The following is a 7,673-nucleotide window of genomic DNA, read 5'->3' on the forward strand; positions in this document are numbered from 1 at the left end:
GCTCCAATCTTGGTCTTCCCAAAATGGGATGTGGAATTTCATGTACATGTTGATGCACCGTGCATTGTGCTGGGAGTCATACTTACACAAGAGGGCGTGGAGGGCATGGATCACCCGATCGCGTTTGCAAGTCGGAGATTGCCCAAAGTATAAAATAACTGTTCCACCATCGAGCGCGAGGGGTTAGTGTGATGCAAGAAAGTGTTTCCTCTGCGGACAGAGGCAACCCGTCTAGCCCTAGAGTGGGTCTAGTCACAAACAAGGACAAATCAACAATAGCTTTCCTTAAACATACATAGTTGGAGGCCTACCTCAACCGGTGGTCGATGGAGTTCCGTTGCGCTGCTCCAGCTTCTGCTTCCTTCTCCTAATGAGTAATCAACCTGAAACAATGCAAAGGAAATACAACAAAGCATGTAACCGGAAACAACAATGATCTATTTACTCACAAAGTCAATAAGTCATGAGCTATCAAGTACATTACATACAAGACATAGGAAAACATCATTGATTGCATTAATAATGAAATAAGAGTAAGCTTACAACCAAAGTCTTGACATCACAAGCCTTCTCAGAAGGGTCCAACCAGCATGTTCCTCAAGCATTCACTCTTTGAAGATGGATCTCCCAACACACAAGTCTCTCTCACTCACAAGTTTTACACAATATTCGGGGCACTTCAAAACCTTCCTCAAGCTATCAATAATCCCACACTTGTCACACTCACACCATCTATCTAGCAAACTCACAAATACTAACAGCACTGCTCCACTAGCTAACTATCAGCAACCATTCCAAAAACTAGCAGCACATAGCAATGGTGAGAGTTTAAATAGGAGAAGGAATCTCCATGAAAGGTGGAAGAGTGAGCTTATCTCCAAGGAAGGTAGCACAAATGACGGAACAACCACACCAAAGAAAGGAGGGCAACATAAACTATGCCAACAACCAGGTCTGGAGTCATCTGGAAGGCCGACTGTTGGAACAAATTCGCCCAATCTGGATCATCGCGGGGGCATAACTGATCTTCTGTGCTGACATCGCTATTGAATAACGTAGCTAGTCAGGTCATCGCAGAAGATTACAAGCGACCTCGCGCTGGCACATAAAATCGGACCATCGCGGGAATTAGGTGTACTTCCATGATGGCAGCGCTTTTGGACTATTTTGGAGCACCCTTCAGCACATTTATTTAGCCAATAGATGCGATGAGGCAGATAACTTAGGAAAAGTGGGTCATTTGGCAACATCAGAGAGCATTTGTCTAATATGAGCATGTATAACTTTGGACACATGACACAGTAGGAAGACTGGGATGAAGACAGTGACAAATTACTGTGTAACAAATGCCCCCTAAAGTATGAAGCCCAAGAGAGTGGGAGGGGTTAAATGATTTACGAAACTGACTGAGCTGGAACACCATCTAGAAGAACCTGCACGCAAGCACAACTGATATCTCTGATGATGAAGTACATGTAGCCTAGGCATGGGCGCAGCCATCCAAAAGACATACGAAATAGGTCTGTGGTATGGACGCAGTCATCCAGCTAATGACACCATGATGATGATAAAGGTATGGTCGCAGCCATCCATGAAGACTCAGGTATGGTCGCAGCCATCCATCAATGAGTCATGTAATCATAAAACCAATCCACGCAACCCGAACATATGTAATCTGAGTTCGGGGTCTTGAACCCATCTGATCATAGTACAAATTCTAGCATGCGAATAGATGTGTTGAGGTCGAGCATGATAGAAAATTGCTTGATTACCAGTCAATGATGAAAACTATTAACAAGCGCAAGAGAAACCACCAATAATGCCAATGGCTCTCAAGGTATTGTCTAGCACAGTCCATGAAGTGTGAAAAAGGAGCTGAAGTCGAACACCCGCGGAATCACCCAATAGAAGACCAATGATGAAAGTCAACCGTTAGGTGTGAAGAACTTGCCATTGAGTCATGCAAGCTCTAAGGTGCCAGAGGGGATCTCTAGATCAATCTCCTGGATAATGAGCTGACGTCGACAGGAAACGACACGTCACAAGAGGGCCATAATGTTTCCCCCATCAACGAAACGAGATAAGGAACAAGTGGCAGATGGTGAAACAGAGTATCAAAGGAGAAGGCAAGGGTGTAAACTGCAAAACGATTATACTCTTGAACATGTCGGCGACATGACTCTGGAGGGTGGCAGCATTCAGATACCAAGGGATCAGAGGCTCGATGGAGATGGCATGAATCAGATGGAATAAGGCTAAATGACAACCCAAACCCACGGAAGGCCAAATGACGATGTGTGGATGTCCCAACCCGACAAGAAGCAAAAGTGTCGATGTTCAAGAGTGACTAGCTGCCATAAAAAATCAATGATAAACCAATTGTTGTGTCCAACCTAGTAATATTTTAACGAGCCCTAGGAAGGAGAAGCTCGAGTCTCGTCATGGTGATGAGCCCAATGTCGTCAGGGTTTAACGAGTCCGACATAGGTAAAACTCGGAGTCTTTTTCATGTTTAGAGAGTTTGAAAAAGACATGGAAAAGAAAACTACAGGGGGGTCCTTTTTCGTAAGTTTGTGTCTCTCGAGCCCGAAAAAGTATAAAAAGATACTTGAGAGAACTGCCTGATCATTACAATCGAGGAGTACTTTTCGTAACTAGTGACTTCAACCCAAAAAAGTAGAAAAGGGGTCGGAATCACGTCGTTTCGTAACCAATAACGAGCTCGAAACGACAAAGGCCTGGTAATCTTTTCGTTTTTACACGGTCGGAAAAGAGCTTAAAGACGACCACCTCTTACTTCTTTTAATGAGTCAAGAGGAACAACCCGGCTATCTTTTCATTTTTCAAGTCGGAAAAGAGCTTAAAGACGACCTTTTCGGATCAAGTTCTCACGAGGTTGTCATAATTCCACTACCTGAAACTCTACACAAAGCACGTCAAACGTGAACCCATTCGATATAAAATGAACAATATACATAGAAAAATAGTTAAAAACCATATTTTAACTAACCATGTAACAAGAAATGAGAAAAAACCCACATTTACAAAATATAATTTTGAAATTTCCAAAAATTACTATAAAAAGGGGTTAATTCAACCATTTTTACCATAGTTACTGTTCATTTCACTATGGAGCATTTTGGAGCACCAAAGTTGACGAGCTAAATTCAGCTTTGTTCGTCCATCATTCACCCCGAAACTTGTTCCAAGTAAGTATTCCTTGTCCTGTGCTTCAATTCCATACCTTTTTCATGCATTTTGAATGTTAAATGTGTTGGTTTAGGCGGTTTTTGGGACCGAGCTCCGCCGCTCAGTCATCGCGGTTATAGCCTTCGGGTCCGCGCTGACTGAGAGAAAAAATTACATATAACGCACCCCAATCATCATGGAGAAGTGGTGTACTTCCGCGATGATCGCGGAAAAATGAACTAGAGACCTCGCGTCATCGCGTCTATTTTAAAAACAAACGCAATGACGACGAGAACTTATTTTTTATGCAAATTACGTGTTAAATTTTATAAAAGAAGTGCTAATTCAATATTTTCCATCATGCAGGTGATAATGGCGTTTGTCTGGTAAGAGCGGACGCACCATGACAACGACATAGAAGCTTTCGCCGATGCGGGGTGCCGAAATGCATTACAAGCATGCGGATTTCTGAAATTCTTCCTAACTCTGCATCTCCAATCACAACCTGATCTGCTGGAGCTACTAATTCAGGCCTGGAATCCCACAGAGGGGAAATTCATCATTTGAGGCTAGGATATCGAGTTTAACACTACAGACATATATTTTTTGACTGTGTTGTCCCATTGAGGTGAAAGGCCCATTCTGGAGAGGCAGCGACCCGGGGGTGATTCCTTAGAGATTTTGATGGCTCAAGTGTGCCCACAGGCAGGCAAGACGAGGAGTGGGAAGGTGGCAATCCCAACAGTGGATGACATAGTCCTCCGCACTATGCTTTTCATGGTGACACGGGCAGTGGGATCCCAAGCCCAACATGAGGCTTTGAAGACCCATCTCTGGTTGGCTCTCGAATGTCTCAATCCGACCATGTTTAACTAGGCAGAAACGGTGACAGCGAACATGAAGAGGAAACTCACCAACTACCGTCGAGGAGAAACGAAGCAGTTTGGTTATGGATCCATCTTAGTCCCACTCATGCTGGAGCGGGTGCAAGCACTACAGTTACAGGACATGGATTTGGATTTGCCCAAACCACGTGAGACTAGGGCCACACGATGGGCACATGTCATGCTGCAAGGAGGTGGCGGACGACCAGTAGTGTGGGGGACAATGTTCCGAGAGTGGCTGGAGTGCTAGACGATCTTTGTGGAGGATTGGCCATATGCCGGCATGGAATTCCGTGGAGATCCTGACATGCAGCTGCCCGCCAGAGAGCAGTGGGATGATGGTGGTAAGACACTTGATCACATTTTCTTGCATTATTATTTTTATGATGTTTTTTTATTTTTTTATGTATATGTCCTAATGATGAACGCTATGGTACGTAGATGTAGGACCAGTGAGACCCGTCGAGCTGGCTCCAGAGGCGCGGAGGGATGCACAGGGCATCGCGGTGCTAGCCTTGGCTCCTCCAGCTAATGATACGGTGGAGACAGTGGCTTGAAACCTTGAGGGTCTAACAGCAGGGATTCCAGATTACATGGGGATCGAGGAGGTCCCCATAGTGTTCCAAATCCACACAATAGGAGTGGAACCCAGGGTGCACTGCCTATTGAGGCGGGTAGCATGGGTGGTGGTGTGCTACAAAGAGCACAATCCACCTCAGTAGTTGCCTAGGTTTTTGTTTCCTGCCGGTGATTTTTTGAGAGACATGTGTCTCAGATGTATGGAGAAAACAGACTCTATTGGGACATGTACACTTATTTTTTGAGCGCCTCGGTGCGCCACATGAGATATATATATATATATATATATATATATATATATATATATATATATATATATATAATATATATATATATATATATATTCCTATGGTTTATTATTGTGTTTTACATGCTCCTTGTATGTTGTTTTGATTACATGTTACGGAAATGTCTGTCTAATACATGATTAGCCAATGCATCAGTTAACATGTTTAACCATCGTGGAATATGCTGGTATGTGATGAAATCAAAATTCATCTCTAACAATATAACACGTAAATACAACCTTAAAATCTGATGGTCTCTGACGGAATATCGCCCATTGAGTTGGTGGACGACAAGCTGAGAGTCCAGGTTCACAACCAATGTACGAATACCGAGATTAATTGCCTCGGCCAGTAACTCAACAACAACACTATATTCAGCGACATTGTTCGTGGTACAACCTAAACAAACACCTTGAAGGTTTATCAACTCACCATGAGGATCATAGATCACCCATGCCGCAGAGGACAAGTTGCGGGTACTGCGGCAGGCACCATCAGCGAAACCAACGTAAGGTGCACCAAACATCTGCACAAGCAGCAAAAGACACAATAAGCGGCAATCACGCCTACACACTGTTAGCTACCTATACCAATAGGTTTCATATTTCATGATTGGCAATGAAAAGGTCCAAATATGCTCTACTTTGATGATGCAAAGATCACATATTTCCAAGAGAATACAATCTGTGCTTATAGCTTGATGTGGACTCAACTTTTGATGGATGGTCCAACAGCCTAATCTGGATCATGCCATGTTTTAAATTTTCAGTTGTAGAATAGAGAAAGAAGTCTATCCAAACTGTTTAATCTTGGCAGACAAGTAGTTTAGGTAGAGAAGAAAGGCTCCCAACAGCTTAATCTGGGACCTTGGAAGAAATAAGGGTAGAAGTAGATAGACCATCAAAAGAAAAAAGCCAAAGAAAAGAAAAGGCAGGAAAGGGTCTGCAAGCCTAAGTGCGCCCTCCAAGAAGAAATAAAAAATGCTAGGAAAGTAGATGGGTAGGTAGATGGGGTTGCAGAAGTGTCATTCCTTACAATTGAAGGTGTGCTAACCTATTTCACAAAGCAAAGTCAATGGATTGGGAAGTCTTTCTTCTCTATCAGGTTGCAGCAAGCAAAGAAGCATGTCTAACTTCCCACTTATCTCCTTTCCCATTCATTACTAATATCCCCTCAGCAGTTGAGATTCATGGAAGACTTGGTGGTTTCATGGTGTTTCTTGTTCCTTCAAAAGCCACATTTCTTGTCTAAAAACTCTTTTCATTTTGCTCTACTCCCTAAGCTAAGTTATTCTCAAATAAACTTAGTATTATCTCCCCTCATCCACTCCCTTCATCCATATTAACCCCTAACTCTATTGTATAATTCCCCTATGTTACCCTTTCCCTAGTATTATAACACCAAGGTGTATAAACCCCAAACATTGTATAAATATCCCTCCTCTTGGCATTATAGCCAATAAATCATCTGTCATGGATCAAATGACATCTGGTCACTTTGATAAACCTAAGTCTAACCCCCCTCCCCTCTTCTGAATTCATTTGGCCCCTTAAAACCTTCATTTGCGAAAGAAAACCTTATAGAAGACCTTGTTATACCTACAACCCGCTTTATTTTGCAAAAATAAACAAAAAACCCACTTTTCTCATTTATCCAAAGTATGGGCGCTGGGATATTTTTATATTAAATGAGCATTGAAAAACCTTTATAAACCTGCCATATCCCAAGAGTTTCCGCCAAGCACTGATCCCGAAAATAAATATTTTAATAATCCCGCCCCATTCCGTATTGCCCGAGCACCTCATTGATCCGACAGCCATCGGATCGGACCTCATTGATCCGACGGTCCTTATCCATATCGGACCGGCCCCGACGTCCGACAGATACCTTCCGATATCTGTCAGAAGGTGACGTCAGGCCTCCGCCACCCGTCATCACCACAGCTCATCGGAGGTACGCCTGACAACTTCCCTTCCGTATCAAAAGCGGTGCGATGAGAAACCGCTAACCGTTTCCGGTTTTTGGTCAATCCGCCCGACCGGCGTCACTACCACGTCATACCCATGTCAGTGCCACCCCGCCGTCGTGTCAGTTCCTTCGTCCGCCCCCGCGCTGATATGTCCGCCACCTCATCATATCCGTGGACCAATCACAGCCTGCCACCTCACCCGATGACGTCATGCTGACGTCATCCGACCTTGACCCCACCTGATGACGTCATGCTGACGTCATCCAAAAAAAACGCGCCAATATGCCAAAAATACATATTTAGGCCAATTTTCACGTTTTTTCATACTTTTTTCCACAAGAGCTGTTGCTTTCTCTGCATGATTTTACGTCTAAAATTGCACCACCTTTGCTGAAATCAATTCGGGGACCTCCGGAGCGCCATTTCCTCAGTCGTTCATGACCATTGCTTGCTGATTACCAGGTATTTTCCTTTATAAATCCTTCATACGCCTACTTTGTCTGTGAATTCCCTCAAAGGAGCTTAAAGGACAAAAAACTTGCAAATTCACCGGCAAAATCTCTGTGCCTAGCCCCCATTTACAACTGTGAGCTCGAAAAGCACCAGCTGAGCCTTGTTTGCCCACATTTTCATAAAAAACTGCACTCTGTTCGCGCAATCGCGAAGCAACTTACTCAAACTGTACCTACCTGTTAAAAAAGACAGATTGAGACCACACATTGGTCTTATTGGCACTTCAAGCAGTATTTCAATTGCTGCAGCTGT

This window comes from Pinus tabuliformis, chromosome 3_1 (genome assembly GCF_031772625.1).
Source record: "Pinus tabuliformis cultivar Carrire ecotype Pingquan chromosome 3_1, CPIR1, whole genome shotgun sequence".
Lineage (NCBI taxonomy): Eukaryota > Viridiplantae > Streptophyta > Pinopsida > Pinales > Pinaceae > Pinus > Pinus tabuliformis.